A 15,982-nucleotide genomic window follows, 5' to 3' on the forward strand; every position below is an offset into this window, starting at 1 on the left:
GACGCAAGGGCGTGCATGCTGATGAAGTCGGCAATGGAGTCACTGAACTGTGGCCTGGTGCCAGGTGGTCTGTAGATGAGTGGTCTGTAGATGAGGGTTCCTCTGAGGTAACCCTGTGCGTAGTAGCGCTACGTGTAGCTACGCAAACTGCGTAGTGTGGTAGGGAAAATGCTGTTCTCACTGATTGCACAGTGCCGGATACTTGTCCGCACTGTGCAATCATTGCAAACTGCATCTTGCACAGTGCAAGCGGTCGTTTTGTGCCGCTGGAGTAGATTTGTACTTGAGCGGCAGCTTTCTCAACGCGGACTGGTAGTTTCTCATTGCGAGCGGTCGCAAACATACGCAACCACTCGGCATGAGAAACCTGACCTCCCTGTGTTAAGATTCTCGCCGGGAGGTATATTTTCCATACTCTTGATCTGCAACTTGATGTTGCTGATCGCGAACGAGGAAAAAGTCTCGCCGGGATGGTGATTTTGCTCGCTTGCGGTCGCCAACTTGACGTTGAGGACTGCAAGCAAGCAAAAAATGCCCGCTACGAGTTTTTGCACAGTGCTACGTGCAATTCGCTTAGCGCGTAGTAGCACAAAGTGCGCATGCTCCGCAAGCCTAGCGTAGTCCTACGCCCAGGATTACTCTGAGGGTGGTGTTAGGGTCTGTGTGGATCTGGAAGTGCAGGTGTTTGGCGGTGATAAGCCTGTCGTCGGTGCTGGTCGGGATTCTGAAGGTGTTTCTGTGAACGATGGCGATTCCACCTCCTGGGCCGTTGGTGCGGTCCATGCGGGTGACCTTGTAGCCGTCTGGGATGGCTATGGCGATGTCGGGTGCCGAGGAGGGGTTCATCCAGGTCTCCTTCAGGAAGGTGACGTCTGGGGAGGTGGAGTCGAGTAGGTCCCAGAGTTCGATGGCATGTTTGCGGGTGTTGAGTAGAAGGCATCGGAGGCTGTTGCCTCCTGCTCCGGTGGGCGTGGTGGTGGTTTGGATGCTGGTGTAGCGGTAGTTCCGGCAGGAGAATGGTCCATGGGTTTGTTTCGGGGTGGCCTGGAAGCACGTATGTGATCGTCCGGCGTTGAGAGCATGGAGGGTGCTGGCGTCGTAGCGGCGTTGGGTATCGTGGCGTTCGTGGGGGCCAGTGGTTCTGGTGCTGGGCGTGGTCCAGGCACGGATGGGTGCAGACGGGCTTGCCTTAGGCGCTCCAGCGGCACGGCCGCAGAGCAGCTGCCAGAAGAACAGGAGGTGAGAGGGAGGAGCAGCTGGGAGGCGGGAGTGGGACGAATGGGGGAGCTGGGGGCGGGGCCGCAGGGACGCAGCAGCGGGAATGAGAGAGCCGAACGGGCGGAGAAATCAAGGGCACAACAATACAAGGAAATACAGGGAATAAAACAAACAGAATACAAGCACAATATTACAGAGTACAATCAAAATTCAGAGCGCAGAGTCTAACGGAGGGCAGAAAGGAAAAAGGGCAGATCGAGCACACAAATACCTACAAGCCTACCACTGGCCACCAGAGATCGAGCGCACAAATACCTACAGCCTATCACTGGCCACCGGGGACGAGGCGCAGGTGGTAGCCTGTGGGTGGAGGAGGGCCGCAGCGAGTAGGGAACTACGGGCGCAACAGGTGGTGCTGTTGCGGCGTGGGGAGCGAACTGCCTGGATCACAAACTGTTTCTGTTTGGGTTGTAGAAGAGGACAGTGGACTTCACCGCCAGACAAATCTATTAATTGATGGAGAAATTACAACTGTAAGATTTGCTGAATGAGGCTCGTTTTTTCGACAAGAAACCTTTGTCTTTTGTGTAGTTCAAATGAACAAATGGCCACATACTAATGCCGCATAATTTGCTGCACAAATGCAATTCATTTCAAAAAGTGCCTTACCTAAAACCGCAATTGTTTATTCCTTTTTGCTTTTTTTATCCCTGCGCTGCTGCACCCTTTGGTTTCCCCTCTGCATTAATTCCACTGTCGCTGCTCATGATCCAGGTTTGTGTTCACTGAAGTGCTCTTTAAGTAGCTTAAAACGTACATTTGCATATCCTTATTTTAACAAACTTCTGTCCAGATTAACAACTTTCTTTTTAAAAAAAAAAAGAAATAAAAAACACGCTTATTTTATAACCCATTAGTGTCTTTGATGGCAAGTAACGCCATTGAGGGATTATGTAAATTGATCATAAGAGGCCGAAGAAGCGTGGTTTGTGCTTGAATTGCGTCACTGCAGCGCCCCTCCCCTTGCGTCATTCTCAGTGTTATATAATGTGTTTTTTTAGCGCTTTAAGTGAGTGAAAAAGTTTGGAGGCTTTAAGAGGGCCGTTGCCAAATAAGTGTAACTCGGAATCTTTTCCACGAGGTGCGCCCTATGTAAATATGGGCGTGGCCTAAAACAGGTGCACTCGTACCCGGACTTCACAGCACGGCACCTGGCCAGTTTCTTCAAGATTTCTCTTATTGCATCCAGCGCAAGGGATGTACACCAAAAACAAGCCAGGCTTCTTGTTTTGCCAGGGCTTATTACCACTGTGAAATGAGTAAGAACAATGATTTAGTTGTGGATAGGATTGAAACTGTTTCATTTGTGAATATCTGAGACTGAATTAAACATTCCCAAGGATTGTGGCAGGGGCGTGGTCTTCGGAGTGTGTCTCTCTCGCTCCTCCTTTCACCCACCGCCCTCTGCAGTCTCTCCCTTGGACTCTGATGTCTCTTATTGTCCCCACGTCTGTCTGAAATCCTCCTTCTCGATGTCTCTCTCGTCATTTCTTACCTCTTCAGCGCCGCCTGCCCGCTCTCCCCTGTATGTACCGCATCCGTCTCCTCCTTTAAAAACGCCTCCTTTGATTTGGGTGACACTAAACATCTGTTATTCAGCGCCAAGATCCCTTCCGGGTGAACCGGCGCTTTACGGATGCACGTGAAGTCCTGCCCTGTTCACGCAAGCCTTGCATTGTGCGTCCCTGTGGTGCTGTCCGTTTGTCCACAGCCGTGTGCCTCCGTCACCGTTTCCCATAGAACAGTCACAACCGGCAAATATGTGCCCTTCATTTGGTGCGCTTTGAAGAGAGGCCAAGGATTGAATGTGCATGCCAAGGGCCCACTGCCGGGCACTGAGAACCCTGCCCTGGGCTCCGCTTCAGCGCTGTCAATCATGCCCGTCACTCATGAATAGCCATCCACAACTTGAACTCACGCAGGCGCCCAGAGGCGACTCCGTTCACAGTGGGCGCTGTACGAGAGACATGTGTTTCTTGAACTACAGCAAGACAACATCTGAAAGCAGCACATCCTGAAAGGTAATGTGAGAACGATAAAGCATGTCAAATTGAAACGGGCTGCTTTCGCCTTCAAGGATTTTACAGTCACTGCTGAGAATTCCATGCATGAACCGGGGCCCGGTTAAAAGACCAGTTTCAAAGTCCGTGTTTTATTTCTGCCGGTGTGTGACCTGTTTTTATCTTTTAAAGTCCGTGAATTCGCCTACTTGTGTAGCCGTGGCTGTGATTTACAGGTCTTTGTAGCATGTTCTGGAGGTGGGATCGGAAGTTCTCCGTTTGTAATGCATATACCTGCTCGTTCAGACCCCAGCGGGTGAGTTCTTGCACTTGAGGGAGGGCAGCGAGCGGCTCGGCTGTGCACACCTGCTCTGAGATGGTGTCCAGTGTGGCAGGAGAAATGGTATTCATTTCGTGCGTGTCAGTGCGTGCCTGCGCGTGGGTCTGTGTATTCACGTGCGTGCACGGTGCACACGGGGGGCACCGTGCAGGGCACGCGCGTTCTGTTCACTTTTTAGCCGTGTGTTCTTGGTCGCACCGAAGTTCCCACCTCCCCGCAGCGCTACTAAAAACTTGACATTGTCTTAATCTGATAACAAATGGCTCTCACTCCAGGTTCTTTTCAGGGGCTGGCAGCACATCTAAACCTGTGCTCTTTGAGGGATTTATGATGCTAAATCGTGCCTTGGCAATCTCGGCGCGTCCTCGAGAGAATACTTAAAGAGCGATTAATCACTGTTCCGCACTGAGTGTGCAGAAATGAATGGGGAAGCGGCGCTCCACACCTCCCAAGCAATTAATCCCCCCTGATTCTAGCCAGGTTTGTCTTGTAGATAAGTCAGGGTACAAAACGGCCCCTAATTTATCAATGTACGCCTGCCACGCAGCATAAAGGCCCCCGTTTGTGTCGGGCGCAGCACGGCGCGCCAGGGGCTGCGCCGCTCCGCAGCGTCCGCGGATCCTCCGCGGCCCCTCCGCGCACCGAGTACAGACGGAAGCCGCTTTATTGGACACATCTGCTGCAGTCACCGCGCATTTCCTCATCCACTCCCTGGCATTTTTAGTGATTCTGACATAAATCACGCTGCTAATCAGAAGTCTAAGTGACGGCAAGTCATCGGCTTGTTTTGAACAATGGCAAAAAACATATGGCTGCGGAGACGGGAGGTGGCGGCTCCGATATTTATGTGGCATTACAGCTTCTATTTAGAATTTCATATTAATTGCAATGGCTTGATGGGCGCGTGCAGCGCCCCGGGTTTACGGCCGAAGGATTTCTTTTATGCCTTCTCCTCGGCACGTGCTCGGCTCGTTTTTATGGCCCACCTGGCTCCGCGAAAAGCTATCGAAACCCTCTTTCTTTTATGGTTTTCATTTTAGAGACTGGGGGCTGCGAGAGTGGGCGCTTTTTCACTTCCGTCCGGCAACTTTTGACGCATGGGCGTGTTTGCCAAGGTGCGGCTTCCACCGTTCCCATGGGGGATGTGATGTGTGTGTGGTGGTGTGTGTTGGGGGGAGCGTGGATGTTACAGTTTAGATATGCAGATTTCCTGCACAGCTATTGGTGCATACTGAACCCAATCATCCATTCACAGGGAGATGCCTGGCACAGAGCACGTGCCACCACAGGAGAGATTGGTAGACACCAGCACCAACATGGCACAGCGATGACGTAATCATACAGAGTTTCAACTGCAGTTTTACCCCCGACACCATCAATCACAATATATTTTCAGTCACAGAAGTCCCTTTTATTGACTCTGTGGTTTCATGCTAGATACTTCTTTTTTTTCTTGTCAAAAGAACTTTTTAACATTTAAGTGTCCCTTCACCAAGTACATTAAAAACTCATCTATATTTCATGGTGAGCAACACAATAGTACATAACACATATATACATAACATAAATTTGCTAAACAGCGAAAAAACTTTGAGACATTAATACACAGAAATAACAATTATAGGTTTGATTTTCCCATACATCGTATTGTTATTTGATTCACTTCAAACATTACTGTGAGTTACTACACTTGTGTCCGGGGAATCGCCTGTGTGTATGTGTTGTCCCCAAGTCATTTAGTGTCCTACTTTTTTTTCGTGCAAGAACGAAAATCCACTCTTTTCTAGGCACATTTCTATATTTAAGGTCTTGATAGGGGCCAGAGACTATTTTGCAATTTAGCTCTGTGAGTCCAATCAATCCGGCTCTACTGGCTGAATCCAGTAGCGTCCCTTGGTGTCTTCTTTAGCTCTGGACCGCTAAATAATGCCAACGCGTTTCAACCTTATGGATGTGGGACCATCACTTTGTACAAAGGTCTTCATCAGGGCAGGATAGAATTATGGTAGGACATTGTTGAATCTGTGTGGAAGATAATGATATGCCTAGTTTTAGTATATGAACTTTAAATGTTAGAATAATGTGTAGCCTGGATCATTCACACCTTACATACCAATATCTGTTGCAGAACACTGTTGCTGTAGGTTTTCTACTTTTAAGTTGTTCAGTTGTGAACTTTCATGTGGCCGAACTGTTGGTAGTTCTCTTTGGTAAAGACATACCTATGGTGCTGGTGTGTATCACATCAATTCATCTGTTTTGTCTTCTATAGCGAGTCAGGGCAGGTTGGATACTCGTACAGTTGGTAAAAAACAATTTTTAATACTGTATTACCCCTTTAGCTAGTTAAAGGTGGTCAAATGTAAAAGTGGGGCACCTTTTTGTTAGAGAACGCTTGTGTGGGATATTTCATGTTCTGACCAGCGAGGCAAGGTGTTTTTTCATGCTCCATTAATAGACTTGTGCACTAGTAACCCTACTTAAATCTTAGTTCAAAGGGAAGAGCAATGTCCAGTGGTGCCCCATGAGTTTTAGCGCATGCTAGAATAAAGCGAGATGTCTGGTTCGGGTGCAGGAAACTGCATGTGCTTGTACAAAAGAGTGGCATGCAAGTATTAGCAATGCGCCTTGTTCACGTGTTGGGTGTTCCGGTTATGGTGACCTTTTGAGCAAAGCTCGTGTCAACGTCAGGAAATACTAACAGTTGATGTCCCGTAGTTTTTGTCGCCGCGCTGGACTCCAGCGTGGTTTACATCCGTTTTAAGTGCTAGAAATATCATGCAGGAATTCGAACATGCACCGTGTTCATCTGTTCTCTGTGCCGCGGATGGCGATGTCTAGAAGGAGCTCATGGAGCCCGTGTTGGATTACCGGTATCACCATGAGCAATAAAGTTCAAACCCTTCATAAAGTTAATACCTGTTTCATGCGGCGATTTCAATAACGGGGGGATTTTCTCCTTCCGAGTTATTTGTCTGTGTATCGCGTTGTATTTTACTCTCAATCTCGTAGAGTTTTGGCATCTGACGTCTTGAACAAACGCTTCGTTTCTATGCTAACGCTTCCTTGTTTCTTTGGCGTAATTCTATGGCTCACGCATGCGCATATGGCACCTAGAGTTGTTGTAGTTCTTAGGCTCAGATCTCTGTACTGGGGTGAATGTATGACATTGTTCTGCATTCTGTCCATCAATTGTTGTTTTGCATTCGTCACCCCGAGTGGGATGGGTATGCTCAGACGTGAGTCTCATGCTCTCCACACCACTGGAGTCAAGCTATCCTGGCTGAAGACGGCTGATAGCCAGAAACCGGTCCTAGGATGCTTGATTCCGGTCCAGGAAAGACATGGCTTGGCAGTTCGGGCTGGACTGTTCCCATGAGGCACAGGGTCAAGCTGATTTGCATATGGCCATGTCTGAACTAGGGTGGTGTGGAGTGCAAAAAAACGATGGATTTAGGCTCAGATCTCTGTACTGGGATGAATGTATGACCTTGTTCTGCATTCTGTCCATCAATTGTTGTTTTGTATTTGTCACCCCGAGTGGGATGGGTATGCTCAGACGTGAGTCCCATGCTCTCCGCACCACTGGAGTCAAGCTATCCTGGCTGAAGACGGCTGATAGCCAGAAACCGCTCCTAGGATGCTTGATTCCGGTCCAGGAAAGACATGGCTTGGCAGTTCGGGCTAGACTGTTCCCATGAGGCACAGGGTCAAGGCTGATTTGCATATGACCATGTCTGAACTGGGGTGGTGTGGAGTGCAAAACAACAATGGATTTAGGCCCAGATCTCTGTACTGGGGTTAATGTATGACATTGTTCTGCATTTTGTCCAACAACTGTGTGTTTTGCACTCTTTTGTACAACTGCATGCCTTTTCCTGCACCCAAACCAGACACACCTCGCTTTATTCTAGCATAGAGCTAAAACTCATGGGGCACCACTGGACATTGCTCTTCCCTTTGAACTACAATTTATTTAGGGTTACTAGTGCACAAGTCTATTAATGGAGCATGAAAAAACACCTTGCCTCGCTGGTCAGAACATGAAATATACCACATAAGCGTTCTCTAACAAAAAAGTGCCCAAGTTTTACATTTGACCACCTTTAACTAGCTAAAGGGTAATATAGTAATAACAATTGTTTTTTACCAGCTGTACAAGTATCCAAACTGCCCAGACTCTCTATAGAAGAAAAAACAGATGAATTGCTGCGATACACACCAGCAACATAGGTATGTCTTTACCAAAGAGAACTGCCAACAGTTCAGTCACATAAATGTTAACAACTAGACAACTTATTCTTCCCTTCAATTTAATTTGAAATAGGTAGAAAACCTACACCAACAGTGTTATGCAACAGATATCTGTACGTAAGGTGTGAATGATCTACGTTACATATTATTTTAACCTTTAAAGTTCATATACTAAAAATAGGCATATCATTATCCCCCACACAGATTCAACCATGTCTTACCATAATTCTATCTTGCCCTGATGAAGACCTTTGTGCAAAGTGATGGTCCCACATCCAGAGGTCGAAACGCGTTGGCATTATTTAGCGGTCCAGAGCTAAAGAAGACACCAACGGATGCTGTTTGATTCAGCCAGTAGTTTCTGATTGATCGACTCACAGAGCTAAATTGCAAAATAGGCTCTGGCCCCTATCAGGACCTTAAATATAGAAATGTGCCTAGAACAGAGTGGGTTTTCGTTTCGGCACGAAAAACAGTAGGACACTAAATGACTTGGGGACAACACACACACAGGCGATTCCCCAGACACGAGTGTAGTAACTCACAGTAATGTTTGAAGTGAATCAAATTACAATATGATGTATGGAAAAATCAAACATATAAGCGTTTTTTCTGTGTATTAATGTTTCAATAACATTTTTTCTTTGTTTAGTGTGTATTAATGTTTCAATAACGTTTTTTTGTTGTTTAGCAATTTTATGTTATGTATATATGTATTATGTACTATTGTGTTGCTCACCATGAAATATAGATGAGTTTTTATTGTACTTTATGAAGGGACACTTAAATGTTAAAAAGTTTTTTTGACAAAGAAGAAAAAGAAGTATCTAGCATGAAACCACAGAGTCAATAAAAGGAACATCTGTGACAGAAAATGTATTGTGATTGATGGTGTCGGGGGTAAAACTGCAGTTGAAACATTTGATATTGGATTCTGGCCTCTGACTGCCTCAACTGAATCATTCCCCTTAGTTTGATATCCAGTCGTCATACACAGTGTCCGTATCATGGACACCTTGGCGAGGCCCAGGCATCAGTGTGATAGCTGATGGGCATTGCAAATCCTTCTGTGATTTACAACCAGATTTTGGCAACCCCCATACCCGGAAGTGGATTTATCGCCCTTCTAAATGGACTCAAACCCCAGAGTTTTTATGCAGCTCAAACTCTTCTTGTAGAATCAAGAATGAAGGCATTTATACTGCTTCCTTTCCATACATCCACCAGTTTAAATGCCCAAATAAAGTCACATCTCTCAAAAGTGGTTAGTCCAGTGGTTTCTCAAATCTTTCCCGCACCATAAGGGCATTTCCTGAGTCTACTTTCCAGGCCTTTGGATCCAGTGACTGGATGTGTCCTAGCATTATGGGGGTCCCTCAGTCATGGGCAGCAGGCTGTCCGGAATGGGGGAGCCACATGGTAGATCCAGAAGCCTCTTTGTCTAGCAGGTGTACCTTGTGGATAAAGGGAGGATTCTCTCTTTCCAAATGATCACGTCTGCACAGCCCAGTCGCATAGCTGCACATTTGCTATGTCCCTTCCCTCCTCGTATACAAATGGGGTGCATTTGTCGAATGCTGTTTGCAGGTGTTTATCTCCCACACGAATAGTCCTGCTGTGGCATGAAAATTGTCAAACTAGTTTTGTGGGGTTTCAAATCAGATGTTTTGTTTGATGTAAGGGGAGTGTGATCATTTCCTGCACAACCACTCTGCCTCCTATATTTAGTGGTAGGCCCCGCCACCTCCTCGTCCTTCTGAGGTTTCACAGTCCGAGCGCCAGGTTGAGATCCCAGACATGCGTGGGATCCGTGGCAATGTGTGCGCCGCAGTCTTGTATGCTATCAGTTTGGATGGACACTTTAAATGATCATTCCATGAACTCGACGCCTGCACTTAGAATAATAATACATTTGTCCAGATTAACTTTAGAGTGAAGTCTTTCCCATTGTCATCAGCCGCGTCCACCAGCCTTGGCCCCGTCCAATGGGAGCTTGGCATGGACGCGCTTGTCCGCGTGGAGACAGGGCCTTGCTTCAAGTCCCATGATCTAATGGAATCCATGATCCGGAAATCATGTTGGATGCGATTCCTAGGAGTTCCATCACCAAGGTGAAGAGAAGCAGCGAGAGGGCGCAGCCGAGTCTCGTGTTCGTTGATCTCAAATGGAGTCCATACTACGCCATTCATTTTAACTTGATCTGGGACAGTTGTACAAAGGCCGTTTGTACGATAGGAAGCAAGGGCCAGAGGCCATTTGGTTAAGCGCCCAAAGAAGCAATTTCCAATTGAGTGTTGAACACCTTTCCAAAGTCAACTAACATCACAGAGCCGTGAGCACCGAACTGCACCGGCTGCCTATGGGGAAGAGAGTGTCCTTTAAAGTTATGTGCTTTTGTCACCACATTGTGAACTGGGAAGGACCTCATTATCTGCCCCTCTTGTCAAACCTTATGTACCTGTCAGAAGTCCTGGGTATGCAGGAGCCTCTTTAGCTGTGATCCCAATGGTTAAAAAGCATGCATGGGAGGTTGCTCCTGTAGTTTTTTAGCCGCTAAGATGTGGGACACGCTGCCTCTGGCTCTCAACCGGAACATTCTGAACTTGCCTTCCACAAGAATTTTAACTGCATCGCTGCTGCGGTGATTTTTGCGCTGTGCTGCAAATTACCATTTTGCTGTTGTCATGACGAGCTCAGCTCGTCATCAGCACACGACACCCGTGGGTGATGACGAGCTGAGCTCGTCATCAGCATCGAAAGGGTTAAAGCCTGGTTAGTTAGACAGCCTTAACTGACCATTGTTTTTTTCTGTGTGGGACTGTTTGGAGCTTGTACTGGAGAATGAATCTTAGTACAGGGTTATTTAAGAAGATTGAACTGGAGGGTGCACACACATCAAACTGCTATTCTGGGTTCTGTAGGACTGGGATTGTAGCTTGTTGACATCGGGTAGCAGGCGCCTATGTCAATGGGTTTGTTATACAAATTAGGTAGGTGTGGGGATAAAAGCAAAATAAATAAGGGGATAAAAGCAAAATAAATAAGGGGAGCTGTTGGAGCCTGGCATTTTGCCCACCTACATTTCGTAGCGACCCTTTGCAATTTTCTCAGCTGTTACGGGACAATTTAATATTTCGCAATCCACATCATTCATGGTCCAGAGGGATGAATGGCTTCTTAATGGAGATACTCTCTCCTTGTCTTATAATGTGTGCTTTCAGTACAGTGTACTGTAGAAGGTCAGAATTGCCACTTCGACCTCTCTACATGTCCTGAAGTCTAACTTCGGTTGTAATCCTGATGCTTTTACTGAAGTGGCGACCCAATATAATTTTCCCTCCTGTCGTGTAGTTTCCACTAATCCATAGTACCTGCGCGTTTGTTGAACAACTAACTTTGGGTGAGGTGCCTAGACTGATTTCGGCACCCGTGCAGGGTATGCTGTCCTAGAGACCAGCTAACTCACAGTGCCACCGTAAGCCCCCTAACCTTACCAGGGAGCAAATGGTTTCTGTCAACCACTGAACATGACGACCCTGACCCCTAAGGGATCATGGAAACAGATCTGAACCTTTTGCTCAGTCACTCGTGCCCAGTTGTACTCGGAGGTATATACAGAACACACAGTGGGATGTTTTCAATATATTTCTTGAACCAACGTTCTTCTTCTATAGAATACATTTGCTGCAATAATCAGTAGACAGAAGTAGATGAAAGTGATTACAAGCACCAAAAGAGTAAATAGTAGGTATAGCCTGACCATGGTGCTTAAACAGAGTATATATGCAGACATTTAAACAAGGCAGTATTCAGGCGTACTCCTACTATGCAAACCCTACTTGTGTATCTAGAGTGTGTGTAGGTGTAGAGCCAAGAATCTCCCCAAGGGACAATCCAGCCCCATTACCTGGCGGAAGAGAATGAAGGACTCTGTCTTTGTCACAAACTGGACACCCCCTGACGAAGTTGTCCGACCTCTGCGTGGTGAAGTCTCAGCATGCAGGGACTCTCGGTGTCAGCTGAAGTGCCTCCTCTGCTAATCTATCAGGATGCTCATTATTTATGTTGAGTTGTCTATGCTGCACTGCCCATTCCTCATTATACCCGGCTTGCCAGTATTGGGAAATGATTGGATACCACTGGGAAGGACACAAAAGCATCTTACATATGTTAGTTCAGTGACTGGGAAATAAAAATAGTCAATTCTTGAAAGTGATTTATGTGGCCAGGATAAATTTTTCCGTCCTTTTGCCACTGGGACTCCTCATGCACCACAAATTGCTAAGCCCACATCCTTATCCGTGATTGTATTGAAATCCAATCCTGTAACTGCCGTCCGCAGTGGGAACCAGCCCTTTAGGCCTTAGAGTTCTCCAATGACTTTCCTAGTTTATTGACCTGAAATGAAATCATTTCAGTCATGTATTTCAACCCTGACCTCTGTGACTGTTCATGGAAAGGACCTATACAGTAGTATTGGCAGCCCTGTGAATACTTTTTTGAACCTTAGGTGATATAACAAGTTCGGCCTACGAAGTCCCCTTTTGTTCCAAAAGCTAGGTTTCTTACAGAAGCAGGGCATCCGGTGAGTATTGTTTTGGAAATTGGAGGACTGTCCCCCTGTTAGTCAGGTTATTATAACCTGTGATGCACCAAGTCATTATCTGACATATTGGGACCTATTCACAAACTGCACTTTGCAGTATGTTTAATTATATGACAGCAGCTCTATCGACGTACAACAAAATGCTATTCACAAACCTACATTGAGGTTCCAACCCTCCTATCTTTTTCTGTGCAGAGATCTCCTCCCAGACTGTGGAGTCTACTCATATGTACATATATCTTTTAGTAGTAAATATGGTAGAGAAAGGGGAGTGGTTGGAAAAATGGGAATACTTACTAAAAAATGTGAGTGCTTAAGATCGGAGTGAGTATGGTTTTAGAGAGGGACATGCACCCTCCCCAAAAGAGAAAGCCATTCCTATTCACAAATGGCTCTTCTAAAGTTACTACAGTTACAATGGGCCCACAGCAGTGTGAATGTACTCAAGCTCAAAGATGGAGCAAGTCCAGAACCACATACGGTCAACCACTGATAACACCGCACCCTTCCATAGAACATAATGGAAAAAAACATAGAACATACTCTCAAACTAGTTAAAATAGAAATACATTTAATTTCATGTTAATGATCTAAATTACATTTTAATTCAAATTTTACATCGTTTAATAACTTTCTTAAATTTTAAAATTGATGTAATACTGATTCTTTTTTTATGTAATTAAATTGCTTTAATTCTATACTTCACGTTCAATAATTTTCAGTAGATAATAAAACATAATACAATTTGTTTATAATTTAAACTTCAGAAAAATAATTTTAATTCAACATAGTCAAAGTAACTACATTTAAAATTGAAATTACATTATTTGCTGTATCGTTTTTATATTTTTGTAATATTGAAGTAAATACGTAATATTTGTTTTCATATTTAGCCCTCCCAGATGGCGTAGACCTCTGCCTATGTGTGGAAAGTTTTTAGTAGTATTCTTAAACTATTAACTGTTTTTAACATAATTATGAAATATATTTATATATATTAAAATAAATAACATTATATTTAAAGATTTATTAAACATAATCCCACCTAAAATAAAATGTTTACATTTACTTATGTATTAAAAATTACAAAAAATGTGTAAAATTAATTGAAATTCATGTAATTTTTAAAATAAATGAGTTACTGATGGTGTTCAAGGTGGAAAACCAACACAACGTGTCTCCGCTGGGCCTGCTGCTGGAGAACAAGAGAAAGGCCAGAAAGTGGGTGCAATAGGAGGAATGGATGCCGCTGCAACTGTATGAGGCAGCTAACACAGAAGAAGGCTTTGTCTTGCCAGTGAGGGTGGCCAAATCCAAATTAGCGTTTGGAGGTGCCAGAGCTGTGGTCTCTTGACCCAGTGACTGACCGGTGCGGTCGGAGACGGAGACCTCCGGGCAGTGTTTTGGCTTCCCCTCTGATCTGTAAATGTAAATGTATAGGCATTTATATAGCGCACTACTTACCCGGAGGGTCCCAAGGCGCTTCGACCGCTGCGAAACCCTTCCTGGCTTCCCTGAGAGATGGTCCCTTAATGGGTATCTCCAGGGTGAGACCAGGCATCCCCGGCGGTCTGGTGGGGCCGTTAGTGAAGATGAGGCAAGCTAATGCCCAGAGTTGCCGAGTGTGATCGCTGATCAGAGTGGGCACCGAGGCGAGAGAATTATCGAGTCCGCTGACCCTGGTCCAGAAACCTGCCGCGCCGGGAATCGAACCCTGGTCCCGGGCCGTCCTCTGCTCTCGGGTCTGCCGCCTCTAACCGGTGAGCCACACTACTTCACTGGATCTGGAGCCGTCTAGGGGCTGCGCCTGGCTGGATGACCCCTGTTATGTGCTCGGGCCACGCAGAGACTATAGATGATGGCCTTTTTTGTGCAATCTGACCGAAGACGACCGGCGACCAAGGGAGGCATTCCTTCTCTCCTTTTCATCAATGCACCTGGGCAGGGGACAGCAGCCTTGCTCCCCCTAGAAGCTGCCCTTATTAGAGGGACCTACTATAACGGCCTGGCCTGAGAAGCTGATCCCCCCCCCCCCTCTAATGTCACTTTTTGTTAGGACAGTTGCCACTGGGCATTGGAGTGCTTTGTGACTACCCAGAAGATATGCGAGTTGAGTGTGTGTGCTGTCGCTTGGCATGAGATTCCTACACAAGGCTGAAGTCATTGAAGGTGGTTACCCGTATCCACGCATAAAATTCCCTGCCAATCTCGAGCTGCAGACGCTTTCTGCTTTTGTACACCAGCAAGGGTACTAGGGAGGTTTGATAGAGCAACACCATACTACACATGATCCATCAGTCCCCCATATGCCTTTTAATCATGGCTTCTTACTTGGGCAAACAAGCTAAGACCCCCTCCATACGAGAAATACATAGACCGATGTGAGGTCTGAAGGACACACTGGAGGGTGGGAATTCCTCTGATGCACCCCAGCCACAATGGACCATGATGCAGCTGGGGATCTGACAACAAGAGGCTATATCCAACTCCTGATGTCCAAGTAAGAACTCTCATCCCTGTGACTGACCTGGGTAGATGAACTACAACTACACTCCCTCAATGTCCAGGGCGTAAATACTCCAGAGTCTGCACACAAGCATGGTTCTGTGGGTTCTGGAGTAAAGGAGGCTCCCCCTCATGACAGACGAGCCACAGCACGTCCCTTGGGCCTTGATATTCATGAGCAGCAGCAGGAGACTGATGACTCTTGAGTCCCTGGCTGGCACATCCTGTTTTCGGGAGATTGTGATGGGCAATACCGCCTCTCAGAGTTACTATTGCTCAGTTCGGCTCTGTACTTCTGCCAGACTGTTGGGGCGTAGCTTCGGGGGGTGGGGGGGAGGGGGGGGGAGGGGTTTGAGGTGTTACACCCCCTAATAAATGTATTTCCTGGTAAATAGTTGGATACAGGTGCATTTGGTCAGGTATAGAGAGGGGTTTCCCGGATTGTCCTGAAATGTTTACATACAAAGGGACAAACGCACACACACACTCTGTTTTGAAAGTCTTAATTTATTTATTTATAAAATTTCTAAAGCGCGCAAATACCTTCCGGTGTCTCGGCGCTAGAGTAATACCTTGGCTGCTTGGGATACTCTCCTCCTGTGCTGAAGGTCAATGGAAACGGGTGTGGCTGTGACGAGCTCAGCTTGTCATGAGTGCAGCTCAACTGTGCCTCATGACAAGCTGAGCTCGTCATGAGCATGGATGGGGTTAAAACATTAAGTTACTTCTTACTGGCCAAGCTACGCCCCTCCTGAAAGATGCAAGCCATTGGCCTTCCCACTGGCAGGTGGGTCTCTTTCCTTGGCGGTCGTCAATGGCAACAATACTCTCCAGTCTTGTCCCAGAATAGGCTCTAGTCTTTATAGGAGCCTGCAGCCAGCAAGGTTCCATCCCTGAATCAGACCTCAGATTCACTCCACCTTTCCTCCAGATGATGGGCATTTGTTGAACCCTGTACTGGGAGGGGGGGGTCTGTACTTGGGTCAGTTCTGACCAATG

At 46.4% G+C, this 15,982-nt stretch overlaps 1 protein-coding gene across 3 annotated transcripts in view; it reads left to right on the forward strand.

Moving 5' to 3' along the window:
* The window catches only part of TBC1D5 (TBC1 domain family member 5), a 1,888,005-nt gene that overhangs the window by 412,327 nt on the left and 1,459,696 nt on the right, over nt 1-15,982 (forward strand). Inside the window, exon 1 of one of the 3 annotated variants that reach the window (XM_086942183.1) lies at nt 7,794-7,851. The exons of the other annotated variants lie outside the window; for them this stretch is intronic. The gene's annotated coding sequence lies outside the window, so the exon portion shown is untranslated. Of the gene's footprint in view, nt 1-7,793; nt 7,852-15,982 lie in introns of those variants that run through there. 3 annotated transcript variants of the gene reach the window in all.

This window comes from Lissotriton vulgaris, chromosome 10, assembly GCF_964263255.1.
Source record: "Lissotriton vulgaris chromosome 10, aLisVul1.2, whole genome shotgun sequence".
Taxonomy (NCBI): domain Eukaryota; kingdom Metazoa; phylum Chordata; class Amphibia; order Caudata; family Salamandridae; genus Lissotriton; species Lissotriton vulgaris.